Below are 14,709 nucleotides of genomic sequence, written 5' to 3'. Positions count from 1 at the left end.
CGAGATCATGACCTGAGCCCAAGTCAGACGCTCAACCGACTGAGCCACCCGGGTTGCCCCTGGACAAGCAGGCTTTAAACGTCTATGACACGAGGCCAGAGAACAGGGGACAGACAGATTCATGGCCTGAAGCTTGTGTCTTCTCAATGATCGGGGGAAAAGGAAGGGGCATTTTAGTGTCGGTGCAATTGCCCTCGTTTTAATGCCAGCCCCTATCTGCTCATTTCAGCCCTCAAAGCCCTCCCCCCCCCCCCCCGCCCCGAGAACACACACCCGTGCAAGCTCACACTCAGCCATTCACACATCCCGGACACTTTTTTTTTTAAGTTTATTTATTTGGAGAGAGAGACAGCGTGAGTAGGGGAGGGGCAGAGAGAGAATCCCAAGCAGGCTCCGCACATTCAGCACAGAGCCCAATGTGGGGCTCGAACTCACAGAACTGTGAAATCATGACCTGAGCCCGAACCGAGGGTCAGACGCTCAACCGACTAAGCCACCCAGGTGCCCCAACACTTCCAGGACATTTAAAAGAGGGAAGCGGGGAGACGTAAAATGGCAGTATGCAACTGAGTGTGAGGCCACACTGCCCTCCACGACACTTTGTACAAGTAGGAAAAGTCACCCTGGGCAGGATCCTGGCTTTGTGGGCGGTACTTTCCAGAGGCCTCTTCCTCTAGGTGAACACAGTCCATGGCAGAGAGCATCAGGTGTCAAGAATAGTGTGGGATGGGGGGCGCCTGGGTGGCTCAGTCAGTCGAGTATCCAACTCTCGATTTTGGCCCAGGACACCGTCCCAGGGTTGGAGGTTTGAGTCCTGTGTCGGGCTCCATGCTGGGTATGGGCCTGCTTGGGATTCTCTCTCTCTCTCTCAAATAAAAATTAAAAAAAAAAAAAAAGAAGAATAGTGTGGGATGAATTTAACTCACTCCTCTGCCGGCACCTTATGCAATGTGACCTCACACCTTCATCTAAAGACTTGAGCATAATCCAGTTAACGTGGCCTTGTTCTGCTCAACTTCTTTCTGTCTGTCTCCGTTTCCCAAAGGGCCTGGCTGTAACTCGGTCTGAGTATATCCTTGCCTAAAGGCAAGACCGCCCTTGAGCTGTCATTCTTAGCATGCCCTAGACCCTCGCTGCATGCAGCCGTTGTGGGGGGTGGGGGGGGGTGTACCACTAAGAGGGAGAGGGGTTTTTCTAACGTTGGAAAGGCATCCTATTTCTGTCTTGCTTCGCCGTGAAATCCTCCAGTGTTTCTCAGGGCTGGAAGTTAAGGTCCACACATGTACATGTGTGTCCACACTAATGGAGAAGCGAGTCATTTCCCTTCTTCGTTCAGCAAATCTGTACTGAATCCCTGATACGTAAGCCGTGGGTGGTGATAGGCACTGTGGAAGGAATCAAAGAGCACTTTATCTGTGACCCTAGAGCTGACCTCAGGCTTCGTGTGATCCTGGTATGCAGCGGGGAGAGTTCCCATATCCTAAACCCCAGGGCACCGCCTTTCCTGGCATGAACCCCAAACTTGAAATCCAAGGAGTCCCCAGAGCCCCAAGATCCAGGACGGTGGTTCCCTAGGGCAGCTCTGGACTTGATGAAGACTTCTTTGCCAGCCCCCACTTCCCATCCCGTTAATAACATCCCTGGCGTGAGGTCAAGGACCTGGGGGCAGGGTGGAGGAACCCCACAGCTGTGGGAGGATGTGGGAAGGTTTTCTATGAAGCATCAAAACCTTTCCCAAGCCAGAAATAACGCTGTTTTAGGGGCCTTTGCTCTGATGTGGTGACGTGGCTCCGCCTTAGGACAGGGAGAAGCTGTTATTTTCCCCCAAAATTAAATTTAGAGGCATCTCAGGAGCTTCATCCTTTCCCCCCACCTTGAGGAAAGCTGGGTTTTGTTCAGATCGAATACACGATGGGTAGGGACACCCACGGAGATGCCAGGAATGGTCCTGCTCCCGGTTCAGAAGCCACTTGGCAGGTGCTCCAGCTTCTGAATCACCTTGGGTTTCCTTGGTCCCTGCTCAGCAACCTGAGCCACTCGCCGCCTCCTACCAAGAATCTTGCAAACATTCCCACCCCAATGCTTCAGGAGTCTGAGATTACCTAGTATTTGTGAAACCGACATAGGGTCTTTTGTGCCCACAAAGAGAAACAGACAGTGCCCTTGGCTCTACAATTCCTAGGCATTTATCCTAAAGAGAGAATCTAACACGTGTGCAAAGCTGTAGGTATAAGAATGTCCACCGCGGTGTTATTTATGGCAGCAAAGAATTGGAAAACCTCAGGACCCAGCAGTAAAAGGCTGGTTAACTCAGCATTTCCCAAAATGTGTTGTGTGATATGAATGGGTATGACTGGGCGCGGGGGAGAAGAAGAAGGTTTTGACATTCCCTGGTCACAAATTTTAAAGAAATAGCACCTTAAATAAAGAAAAAAAGTCACAAAGATTTCTCTAATGTGGATTTTCACTGGCCTTTTAGGCAGCATATATTAAGGACTCGATAAAATCTGGTAAATGGTTGAGCAGAAAATATTTATAGTCAGGGGGAAAAAGCTGTTTGCTTCATTTTTTTTTTTTTTTTTTTTTTTAAGTCATGGAACATTGTGCCTCTCAGTATGGTTTTCATTTATAGAACCTAAAAAGTAGAGGGTATATGTTTATTTCTGTTTTTATTTATTTCCAGCATTTTTTCCAGGAAAAGATTTGACGTGGGTGAGCAGGATTACACCGTAGAAAGTTCCTAGAGGTCCAGGGACCCTGCCTCAGGCACTCTTCAGATTCAGGACTCTAGGCCTGGAGAAGAGGTAAGCAGCAGAATATATTGTCTGTATCCCTGTCCAAAAGCCCCTTCTGTTTCCTATAAAAATGATCAGTTCAGAATGGAAATAAATGTATTTGTTTGGAATCCCAGATCTCAGAATTTTCAACCAGCACCTACTGACGCTGCAACTTTTCACAGGCAGTACGTGCATCCTAACAAGATATTTATGTTATTTATGACTATAAGCCTTCTTTCCTAGGCTCTTCTCCAGAATCGTGTTCTTCTGGTGAGCCGGGTTGGACCACATGTGAGTTAGAAAGACCTCTTTGTGTTCCTAGCCCGAGACTTAAGTCTAAAAGTAAACATAATATATGGCAGAATCAAGAGTTTATAAACATCTTAACAGGCTGGAGCAAAAGACCCCAAGCAAAAAATGTTGTTGGCCACAGTAATGCCGGTTAACATTTATTGAGTGCTTTGGGTATACCAGCATCGTTCCAAGTGGCTTTGTGTGGATTGATTCATGATTCTTACACCAATGCCACCAGGTGAGCACCATAGTTATTCCCTATTTGACACCTCGGGAACACTAAAACAGAGAGGTGAACACACAACTGCACACAGCTGATGATAGAACTACGGGGCACCTGTTGGCTCAGTGGGTTAAGCTTCCGACTTCAACTCAGGTCATAATCTCACCCTTTCTGAGTTCGAGCCCCACATCGGGCTCACTGCTGACAGTGCAGAGCCCGCTTCAAGTCCTTTGTCCTCCCAGTTTCTCTGCCCCTCCCCTGCTCACACACACACACATACACACACACATACTCTCTCTCTCTCTCAAAAATAAACATTTAAAAAAAATTAATGATAGAACTAAGATTTGCACCCGGCTCTCTGTCTGCAGAATCCATGCACTTACCGGGCACATGATGCCATCTCTTAACTGGCTCTCGATTAATAATCTTAAAAAGCGTTTACTAGAAATGTTGTGAATTTATGGTACAAACTGATGAATCTTTATAAAGTGAACACACCTGAGTAGCTATCACCCAGTTCACAAAAGAGAACATTAGCTAGATAGAGTCTAGAAACCTGCCTGAGTATTGCTTTCTGATAATCCCTATTTTGACCATTATTGCCACAAATTACTTTCGCCTGTTTTTGAACTTTATGTATGTGGGATCATAAAGTATATGCTCTTTTTGGTCTGGCTTTCTTCCGCTCATGATCATATCTGTGAGGTTCATCCATGTTTCTCTTCATTTCTGTCTCAAGGAGGCAAAATGTTCTTGTACAGCCCATGAGTCAAGAAGGATTTTTATATTTTTAAGGGCTGTAAAAGATTTATTTATTTTATTTTATTTTATTTTATTTTATTTTATTTTATTATTTTTAATGTTTATCTATTTTTGACAGAGAGAGAAAGACAGAACACAAGCAGGGGAGGGGCAGAGAGAGAGGGAGACACAGAGTCCAAAGCAGGCTCCAGGCTCCGAGCTGTCAGCACAGAGCCCGATGCGGGGCTCGAACCCACGAACCGCGGGATCACGACCTGAGCCGAAGTCAGACGCTTAACCGACTGAGCCACCCGGGCTCCCCTGGAAAAGATTTCTAAAGAATAATATTTGGTGATATGCAAATTATATGAAATTCATATTTCAGTGTTCATAAGTAAAGTTCTAGAAACATAGCCAGGCTCATTCATTTATGGATTGTCTGGACTTCCTTTTACACTGTAACAGCAGAGATAAGTACTTATGACAGAAACAATAAAGCCTAATATGTTTACTATCTGACCCTGTACAGAAAAAGTTTATCGAACTTTGCTGCAGAATGTTTGTGTCCCCCGAATTCCTATGTTGAAATCCTCATGCCCAGTGTGACGCTATTAGGAGGGGGGTGCCTTTGGGAAGTGATGAGGTCATGAGGATTGAGCCTTGTGATGGGATTAGTGCCTTTATAAAAGAGGACCCCTTAGAGCTCCCTCATCCTTCCCACCCTGTGAGGTTAGAGTGAAAATATAGACAACTAGGAAGTGAGCCCTCACCAAAGACCAAATCTTCTAGCCCCATGTTCCTGGACTCCCCAGCCTCCAGAACCATAATAAATGAAGTTCTGTCTATAAGCCACCTGTCTGTGGCATTTTGTTATAGCAGCCTGAGTGTACCAAGACACCTGCTATATCGTGTTGCAAGGTATGAATGAACGATCATTTATTATCTCTTCAAGCATTGAGAGGCATCTGGAGTGTTTCCAGTTGGGGGCTATAATAATCGGTGATGTCATGTACTACACTCTTGTACATGTCCTTTGATATATACATGTACACATTTCTATCGCTTTACCTAAATGTGGACACGCTAGGTAAGTGAATAGTTATATGTTCAATTTTATTAGGTACCATCAGTTTTCCAGAGTGAGTGCCCCAATCTACACTGTCATCAGTAACATATGTGACAACTTTATTATAAATCAGGTGGTTTATAATCAATCATGTGAATCTGTCTCTGAACACTCCATTCCATTTCATTGATCAATGTGCCTATCCTTACATTAGCAAACCACAGTCTTAATCACTATAACTTTTATAGTGTTGTAAAGTTTAAGGATCTCTATTCTTTTCCGACCTTGGCTGTTCTCAGGCCTTTGCATTTCCACAAAAACTTTAGAATCAGCTTGTCAATTTCCACACAAATAAGACCTGCTGGGATTTTGGTGGGGGTTGCATTAACTATATAGATCAGTTTGGGGGCACCTGAGTGGCTCAGTCAGTTAAGTGTCCAACTTCAGCCCAGATCCTGATCTCACAGTTCATGAGTTTGAGCTCAGCATCAGGCTCTCTGCTGTCAGTGTGGGGCCTACTTCGGATCCTCTGTCCCCCCCTCTCTCTGCACCTCCCCCCCCCTTCTGAACCTACTCTTCCTCTGCACCTCCCCACTCATGCTGTCTGTCTCTCTCTCTCTCCTCTCTCAAAAATAAATTAAATAAAAAAATAATAAATAAATAAATAAATGTATAGATAGATCAGTTGGTTTCAAGAAAACAAGATATGGTAACTGCATTGAATCTTCCAATCCATGAACATGGTATTTCCTTCCACTTACTGTCAGTAATTGTGTGTAGACTTCAATGTAGAAATCTTGAATATTTTTCTTTGGGCATTCCTTAGGTATCTGATGTTTTGACAGTCCTTTGAGCCACATTTCTTCTTGAATTCTCCAAATTCCAGACCTCTCTGATCATCCCTATCTAGACCTTTTGCACCATAAATTAGTTTTGCCTGTTTTTGAACTTTTAATAAGTAACAGTATGGATGACCCTCACAGATAACAGTGGTGAGTAGAAGAAAGCCAGATCAAAAAGAACATATACTTTGTGTTTCCATTTATATAAAGTTCAAAGCAGCTCTCCTCACTGGCCCTTGACAACCTCTAGAACATCCTTCTCTACAACTTAGCAGTCCACCTCTTCTGAAATGTCCTCCTTGCTTTTCCCACCTTCTAGGATTCTTATTACATTTGGAATCCAGAAAAAAAAAAAAAAATTCCATCTTCTAGTTGAAATTGTCACAGACCTCTCCAATGCTTCAGTACTGCCCCATGGCCCTCAACTAGTGGTACTTATTATTTGTGTTCCTTATTTACTAGTCAATGATTCTCTGCTATTTGGCCTCTCTTGGGAATAATTCACCACCCAACTTTTGATATTTTGTCTCCCCCAAAGTGCCCATTCACTGAAGATAAACATAAATTCTCTTTCCCTTTTAGTATTCTTTGAGTATCTCCAGAGTAATGCGTTCAGAAGGAACGTAACACTAGCTCCTTATTTGATTGAATCCTAAATTCATTTCCCTGTACATGGTTTCACTGGAGATTGATGCAAACCAGTTATTCATTTCCTATTCTTTCTGTAGTTGATTCATGCATGATACACATAATAATTCATGGGTTTAGAATCGTTTAATGCTTTAAAGCTAAACTTTTCAGTGAATTAAGAGAATCATATTTTTTGTTGTCTTCTTTCTTTCTTGTTGATGAAAGGCATAGGCAGCTAGTTTAAAAAGAGACTTTTAAAAAACTACTTTATCATTTAGCCTTTTTTTTTTTTTAGCTTCTAAAGTCCTGCTGAATGATGCCATGAAGTTATACAAGATGCAAATCCGTTATCCATAATTTTCAGTTGTTGACATGCAGGGCCCCCCTGTGTGTATTAATAAATCAGTTTTCAAAATGCCAAGCAGCATTTTTTTTTTTGTCTTACAAATGACAATAGTGGCCTGTATGACCCAAATAATTTGTTTCCTCAATTGGAAAATCCTTAGATGTAGCCAAGTTGAAGCAGAAATACAGACAGAAGGAAGAGGGAAATGGCCAGATTACGACTGGAACCCATTTTACTCCCGCATTGGCTTCCATGAATTGGGATTAGGACAAATGATGAGGGGGGAAAAAATTAGAAAGATTGAGCTTTTGACAAAGGGGATTTTGTGGAGAGTCTATCCACAGATCATTTGGGGCTTATGTTTTGTTTTAAAAAAAAAAAAATCATACCACAACAACCAGCCTGATCCCTCAAAATGCTCCCAGCAGCTGGCTCCTAGAGATAAGGCAGAGGTATTTCACAGTCTAATACTAATCATATTTGAGCATTTCAAGTTAGATTGGACTATACTTTTTTTCTCTCTCTCATAATATTTACTTTTAAGTTCAAAGCAAAAACTTGTTATATATATGAAAGATCCTCTCAAGTCTAAAATACAAAACAGAGAGAGAAGCAAGGGTGCAGCACAAGGCAGGGGGTAGGAGTCAGAGAAGGCTCGCGTCTCTCTCCAGCAGAACCTGGTTCGTTCATGTTGGGATTCTTATAAATACCCAGGCTCCCCCAGCTGATACCCGCATGAGTGGCTTCACCCAGGGCTGCCAGACCTCTGGGGTGGGGAAATAAAATGCAAAGACTAGTAGTGTCCTAGGATGTTCTAGGATGTCACAAATGGGAAGACCCAAGGGGGACGAGACACATTTTGAATCATGGTGATCAGCTTTATTTCTTTGCCCTCCAGCTCACACGCTTCCTTCAGTAAGTAATCCTGTAAGTGTACGTACTCTGTACATCATTTCCTCCGACCATCACTGGGAAAGAAACTGTAGTCTATGCTGGAAAGGCTCATTACAATTAGTTTCCTTGTCTTGAAACTGTGTCTTCCCAGTCTTGTTCATGTTATGGGTATCATATGTTTTCCTTCCTGTGCATTAGACTGGGTATAAGTCAATGGCTTCAAGCTAAAAAGAAATTTCCCTCCTTAAATTATAGAAATCAGAGGATGAAAAAAACCCTCATCGGCTAATCCACTTTACTGCCACACAGATAAAACTTAATGCCTCTATACCTTCATCCATGGTTTTTCCTTTGGAGTTCTAAAGAGCTTTAACTCCTATTTCCGCTTATTGAGCTCCTGGTTGTTATTCAAGAACCATACCAATCACTATTTTAGTGAAAATTTCCCTCCTAAATTCCTAGGAACAGAACTGTCTTTCTCCATTGTTCTTTCAGCCTTCTTCATATACCACAATTGTGATACGTGGCAAATAATATAATAATTATAAATCAATTTAATGTCCACTCCTACCAGATGGTTAGCACACGGGAGGAGAATTTTTTCAGGGACATCTATGCCCCCATAACTTCTAGCTATGGATGGCACACGGTGGCTACACATTACAACACTGGATAAGTGGATGGGTGTTGGATGGATGGGTTGTTGCTTAGATGGAATTAGAGGAAGATTGGTTTTATTGGTTTTCCATTGTTGGCAGGAAATAGAGCGTGATTCCATTTTTTCAATGTTTGCTGATGGTGTTCAAGCAATACCCCCACACTGTTCCTTTTCTGCCCCACACATGGTCGCCCTGATAAAAATGCCTGGGTGCTCTATCCTTTGGGACTGATGAGAAGATCAAACCATGCACAGGAAATTTCACCTGTCTCTACCCCTAACCACCAGTGAATCTCCACACCAGTCCCCTTTCCCTGCTTCCTCAAGTCATTTTTGGACTTGCTTGGGAATTACTCTGAAAACTCCATTACCTGAGTAACAAACTCTCTGTGTCCTTTTGGTATATGAGACATCATTAGTCTTGACATCTGAACCAAATTTTGATGGGGGATCCACCTTGTCTCTTTGGCTATAACCCGCTGTCACAAATTACCACCAAGTGAATGACTTAAAACACAGATTTATTACTGTAGAGTTCTGTGGGTCAGAGGTCCAACATGGGTCTCACTGATTCAAAATCAAGGCATCAGCAGAGACACATCCCTTTCTGGAGGCTGTGGGAGAAAATCCATTTACTTGCCTTTCCCAATTTCTAGAGTTGGCCCCGATTCCTTGGCTCTCAGTCCTTCCTCCACCTTCAAAGACATCAGTAGAGCATTTCTCTGACCCTGCCTCCATCACCACACCTCTCTCCCTCTGACCACAGCTGGGGAAGGCTTTTCACTTTTGAAGACTCATCTGATTAGGGTGGACTCACCCCAATGATCCAGGATAATCTTCTAATTTCAAGGTCTGTACCCTTAATTAATCATATCTGCAAAGGTCATCTTGTCATGTAACAACTGGTTCTGGAGTTTATGGTATGGACATCTTGAGGGTGGGGGTATGCATTACTCTGCTTGCCCAGAGTAAGCTAAAAGATACACATCCAAATACTTGTCAGTCATTTGCTCCAGCTATGAGGTTGACCTTTACAAAAATAAAGCAGAATTGAGACTGGGAGAATCCAGGTCAACAACAACAAAAGCTCAAAGAAACAGAACCAATGGTGTGGATATATAGAAAGAGATTTATTATGAGGAATTATCAGGCTCGTGAGATTATGGAGGCTGAGAAGTCCCGCAATCTGTTGTCTGCAAGCTGGAGACCCAGGAAAGCTGGCGGTGTAATTCAGTCCAAGTCCAAGGGGCTGGGGAACCAAGGGAGCTCATGCTAGAAATCCCAGTCTGAGGGCAGGAGATGATTGATCTCCTAGCTTATCAGTCTGACAGAAAAAGAGAATTCAGCTTTTTCTCTGCCTCTTTTCAGGCCCTCAGTGGATCGTTCAGTGCCCACCCACATTGGGAAGGGCAATCTTCTTTACTCAGTCTGCCAACTCAAATGCTAATCTCTCCTGGAAACACCTTCACGGACACTTCCAGAAATAATGTTTAGCCATATATTGGGGCCCACCATTAGCCAGTCAAGTTGACACTAAAATTTAAACCATCACGGGTAACATGATGGAGTTGGGTTTTTATGACTGTGTTACTTTTATGAGCCTCTGTTTCCTGTGACCGACATGTCGTGTGAGAGCATTGGAGGGGTTGCGGCCCAGTCTTGCTTGGAAAATTGTTGAGTAATGTTCACATCAAAGGTGCTGCTGGCTTTGGGGGCAATGCGGGCAGCCATGCACGTCTGGTCCATGGGATTCCTACTCGGTGGCAAGCACGGTGTTAGGCAGGTAAATAAGCATCGATTGGCTCTGTTCACCTCAGTGGATCCAAGAGATAAGACATTCTAACATGCCAACTTTACAAACGAAGACACAGATGAGAGAAGTTAATTAAGTAAATTGCCCAAGATTACTCATTTACTAAGTGACAGTTCTGGGATCCGAACCAAGCCCCCTGACTCCAAGGAGGATGCTTTTCCCCACATGGCCACGACATCAGAAGACGTTTCGCGCCCTCTGCGGTGCTGGAGAGTGATGAGTGGGGTCTGAGCTCCAAGTCTCAGATGGGGTGTGTTGCCAAGTGGACCTCACAGGGAGACAGGACATCAAGGTTCTGCCCTGTGCTCTGTCACTTTTATTTGTAAGATCTTGGGTTTCATGCTGCATTAATTTTCTGGAGATGAGGCCCTGGGACCTTCACACACCATTGATTTCAAAGCAGAAGGCCATGGTAGCCAGAATGTTTTAGTTCCTTACCACTCCAGGATTCACCTTCCAGAATAAGATCTCTGCTGTGTACTGAAGGCCCTAAATAGTGTCCTATTTTTTTTATTATTATTTTGTTTAATGTTTATTTTATTTTTGAGAGAGAGAGAGAGACAGAGCACCAGCAGGAATGGGGGCAAAGAGAGAGGGAGACACAGAATCCGAAGAAACAGCCTCCAGGTTCTGAGATGTCAGTACAGAGCTTGACGTGGGGCTCGAATTCATGAACCATGAGATCATGACCTGAGCTGAAGTTGGTGCTTAACCAGCCTGGGCCACCGAGGTGCCCCAGTAGTGTCCTTTTAATTGTGCAATCTCTACTTGTAGAACCTACAAAAAAAGAAAGAAAGAAAGAAAGAAAGAAAGAAAGAAAGAAAGAAAGAAAGAAAGAAAGAAAGAAAAAGAAAGAAGACAAAATTGGTTCAGAACAAATCCTCACAGACTTGGAGGGACTCACTGTCTGGTTCAGTAACAGCCAGGAGGTCAACGTGCTGTGTAAGAAAGAGCACCGAGCGGTAAGCCAAAACACCTCCTCTCTATCACTCAGTAGCTGTGTGCCCTTTAGCAAATCTCTTAGACTCTCTGTGCCTTTGTTGCCTCATCTGTAATATGGGGATAATATTTGCTGTACCTCTTTTTAATATAAAATATAGTACCCTCATCAGTGTGGTAAGAAGTCCACCCAGCCTAGAGACCTGCTGAGAGTCTCAGAAGAGAGAAGAACAAGAACAGAGTGAAAAGTGGGGAGACCACACAAGTTCAAAGAAAGTTAATATCGCCTTTGTTTTTACCTAAAGACAGCAGTTTCTTTCAGTTCCTCATTCTTTTTTTTTTTTTTTTAATGTTTATTTTTGAGACAGAGAAAGACAGAGTGTGAGCGGGGGAAGGACAGAGAGAGAGGGAGACACAGAATCCGAAGCAGGCTCCAGGCTCTGAGCTGTCAGCACAGAGCCTGACGCGGGGCTCAAACCCATGAACTGTGAGATCATGACCTGAGCCGAAGTTGGAGGCTTGCTTAACCAGCTGAGCCACCACCAAGCACCCCCTTTAGTTCCTCATTCTGTCCCCAGTCTTTTCCCAGTGAAAGCTATATTTATTTTTGTTTTGTTTCAGTAAATGTCATGACAATGAATATCACCAGGGCACAATTGTTACCATTCCCTACCCTGGTGGCCTTGTGAAACCCTCCAAAATGTTTAAACTGTAAGGAGCTATAAAAATGTAAGTCATAGGGGCGCCTGGGTGGCCCAGTCGGTTGAGCATCTGACTTCAGCTCAGGTCATGACCTCGGGGTTCATGAGTTCGAGCCCCACGTCAGGCTCACTGCTCTCAGCCCAGAGCCCACTTCAGATCCTCTGTCCCCCTCTTTCTCTGCCCCTCCCCTGCTCATGCTCTCTCTTTCAAAAATGAATCAACATTTATAAAAAAAATATCTGAGTCATGGCCGTTATTATGATGGTGATTGCTATTGTTTTCATGATTATCACCACCTTCGCACCATTATTAGACGCAGAACAACACTGATAGAGTAGAAAGAGGGCTGAGCCAGACACCAAGAAGCCAAGCCCGGCAATGATTGATTTGCGGATCGTGGGCACATCAGCTGACCTCTCTCTGCCAAGTGTTCTCCACCTCCAAGTGGGGAGTCGGACCACATGACGTCTCGTGGTCCCTTTGAGCTCCAGAATTTTAATCCTCAGCATCGAATCATTACTTTTGGCACATGAGATGGCCCACCTCAAGCGCCGGTTCTCCGTCTTGTGGCCTGAATGCCTTTTCCGCCCCGGTTATTTTTAGCTCTGGTGGTCTTTTTGATGGGTTTGCATCCGCAGAGGCACATCCTCGTGGCGGCTGCTGAGCCCGGGCCCCGATGCCTGATTCAAAGAACACGTCGAGCGTGTGCAGATCTCCATAACCACCTTGCTGTTGCCCTGAACGCTTGCCTCCGGAAAGGCCGACAGGGTCCCTCCCAGAGAGTGTGTGTCCAGAGAACGTCAGCATAATAGGCAAACAGGGGAGGGGGGGTTCGAGTTCTGCGCTCTCTGGTACAGCTTAGATTTCCATCCTGCCCCTCCATGAAGCCCTGGGCCAAGGCTGAAGAATGAGTGGAATGATCCCACCTCACTGCCCCCCTCCTCCTCCGTCTCATGTAATCTCTCAATAGCCCTGGGCAGGTTTATAAACGTGTAGGTGTCATAAAAGTGAATGAGAGACGGAGGGTGCTGGGGGAGAGAGAGAAAGAAGAAAACAGACAACCCGCCTCCACTGTTCCTGGCCACGGCCACCAGACCCGGGCTTTGAGCCCATTTGAAGGGCTCAGTTCCATTTTTCGGGGTTTTCACTGTTTTACCCACACACACAACGAGCCTAAAATCTGCCTTCAAACTCAGCATAAGTGAAAATGTCCTATAGGGTAGAGCCCTGTGGTTCGCCATTAGAGACGATCTCTCGGGTTGATGCTAATCTTTGCTTTTCATCTTTTGGAGCCAGGCGCTCAGGAAGGTACAATTAGTCTTGATTATATTGTTACTCAATCTATAGCTTTCTGTCTACATGGAGAGACTTGGTACACGTAGCTCAAATACTTCACTCAAATTCATTGAGTTAGTTAAAATGTCAGTTAAGAAACACGAGGTGGGGCGCCTGGGTAGCTCAGTCGGTTAAGCGTCCAACTCCTGATTTCGATTCAGGTCATGATCTCACGGTTCATGGGTTCGAGCCCCTCATAGGGCTCTGTGCTGACAGTGCAGAGCCTGCGGGAGATTCTCTCCCTCTCTGCCGTCTCTCTCTCTCTCTCTCACTCAGAATAAATAAACTTAAAAAAAAAAAAAAAAAAAAGAAATACTAGGAATTGGGTGAAGGTGGTCAAGATATATACACATCCAGTTCTAAATGAGTAAGTTCTGGGCATGTAATGTATGACACGATAGCCATAGTTACCGATATGATACTGCATATTTGGAAGTTTCTAGGATAGCAGATCTTCAAAGGGCTCATCCTAAGGGCGATAAAATTGGTTAACTGTGAAGTGATGATGTTAAGTCAACTCACCATAGTGATCACTTCCCAATATACTCATGTCAAATCATTATGTTGCATGCCTTAGACAATGTTAAGGGCACCTGCGTGGCTCAGTCGTTGAAGCGTCCAACTTTGGCTCGGGTTTGATCTCATGGTTAATGTGTTCGAGCCCCACATCGGGCTCTCTGCTGTCAGCACAGAGCCTGCTTTGGAGCCTCTGCCCCCCACCTCTGTGCCCCTCTCCTACTTGCACTCTCTCTCTCTTAAAAAACAATAAACATTTACCAAAGCAACAACAACAACAAAAAAAAAAACAACCAAAAAAAACCTCACACAATGTTATATGTCAATTATATATCTGAATTAAATGGGAGGGAAGGACTGAAAATAAATAAATAAATGCAAATGTAAACAAAACAAAACAAAACAAAAAACTCCCAAAGATACACTAGAATTACAATACTTCCTTGATTGAACTAGTCTAGCTAATCCCATCCAAAAAAGGAATGTGTCCAGCCTGGGATCAAACTCATAAAGAATGTGGTTTGGGGGTGCCTGGGTGGTTCAGTCGGTTAAGCGTCCGACTTCGACTCAGGTCATGATCTCACAGTTCATGGGTTCGAGCCCCGCGTCGGGCTCTGTGCTGACAGCCGGGAGCCTGGAGCCTGCTTCGGATTCTGTGTCTCCCTCTCTCTCTCTCTGCCCCTCCCCTGTTTACGTGCATCCACTCTCTCTCTCTCTCCCTCAAAAATAAATAAACATTAAACAATTAAAAACAAAAAAGAATGCCATTTTACGTGTATTGGATTGTATTTTATCCGTCCATATGTCATTTCCATTTGTAAGACTCACCACCCCATCAAAAGCACGGTTTGGCAAGCCTGATCCAAAGCTGAAGGCGGGGGGCACCCTCAGGGTAACAGCCCGGCCCTGCACATGTTGAGACACTAATTG

The 14,709-nt window shown here is 44.3% G+C and overlaps 1 long non-coding RNA gene across 4 annotated transcripts in view; it reads left to right on the top strand.

Annotated features, from left to right (window-relative positions):
• LOC122206865 overlaps positions 1-14,709 on the top strand; it is a 48,981-nt gene that overhangs the window by 20,322 nt on the left and 13,950 nt on the right. For 3 of the 4 annotated variants that reach the window (XR_006196599.1, XR_006196597.1, XR_006196596.1), the window contains exon 3: positions 2,684-2,804. This is a non-coding gene — a long non-coding RNA (uncharacterized LOC122206865). Of the gene's footprint in view, positions 1-2,683; positions 2,805-6,871; positions 6,955-14,709 lie in introns of those variants that run through there. The other variant, XR_006196598.1, reaches the window with a different exon arrangement.

This window comes from Panthera leo, chromosome E1, assembly GCF_018350215.1.
Source record: "Panthera leo isolate Ple1 chromosome E1, P.leo_Ple1_pat1.1, whole genome shotgun sequence".
NCBI lineage: Eukaryota > Metazoa > Chordata > Mammalia > Carnivora > Felidae > Panthera > Panthera leo.
The sequence above is the reverse complement of the archived record's forward strand: the minus strand, read 5'-3'. Positions and strand labels throughout refer to the sequence as shown.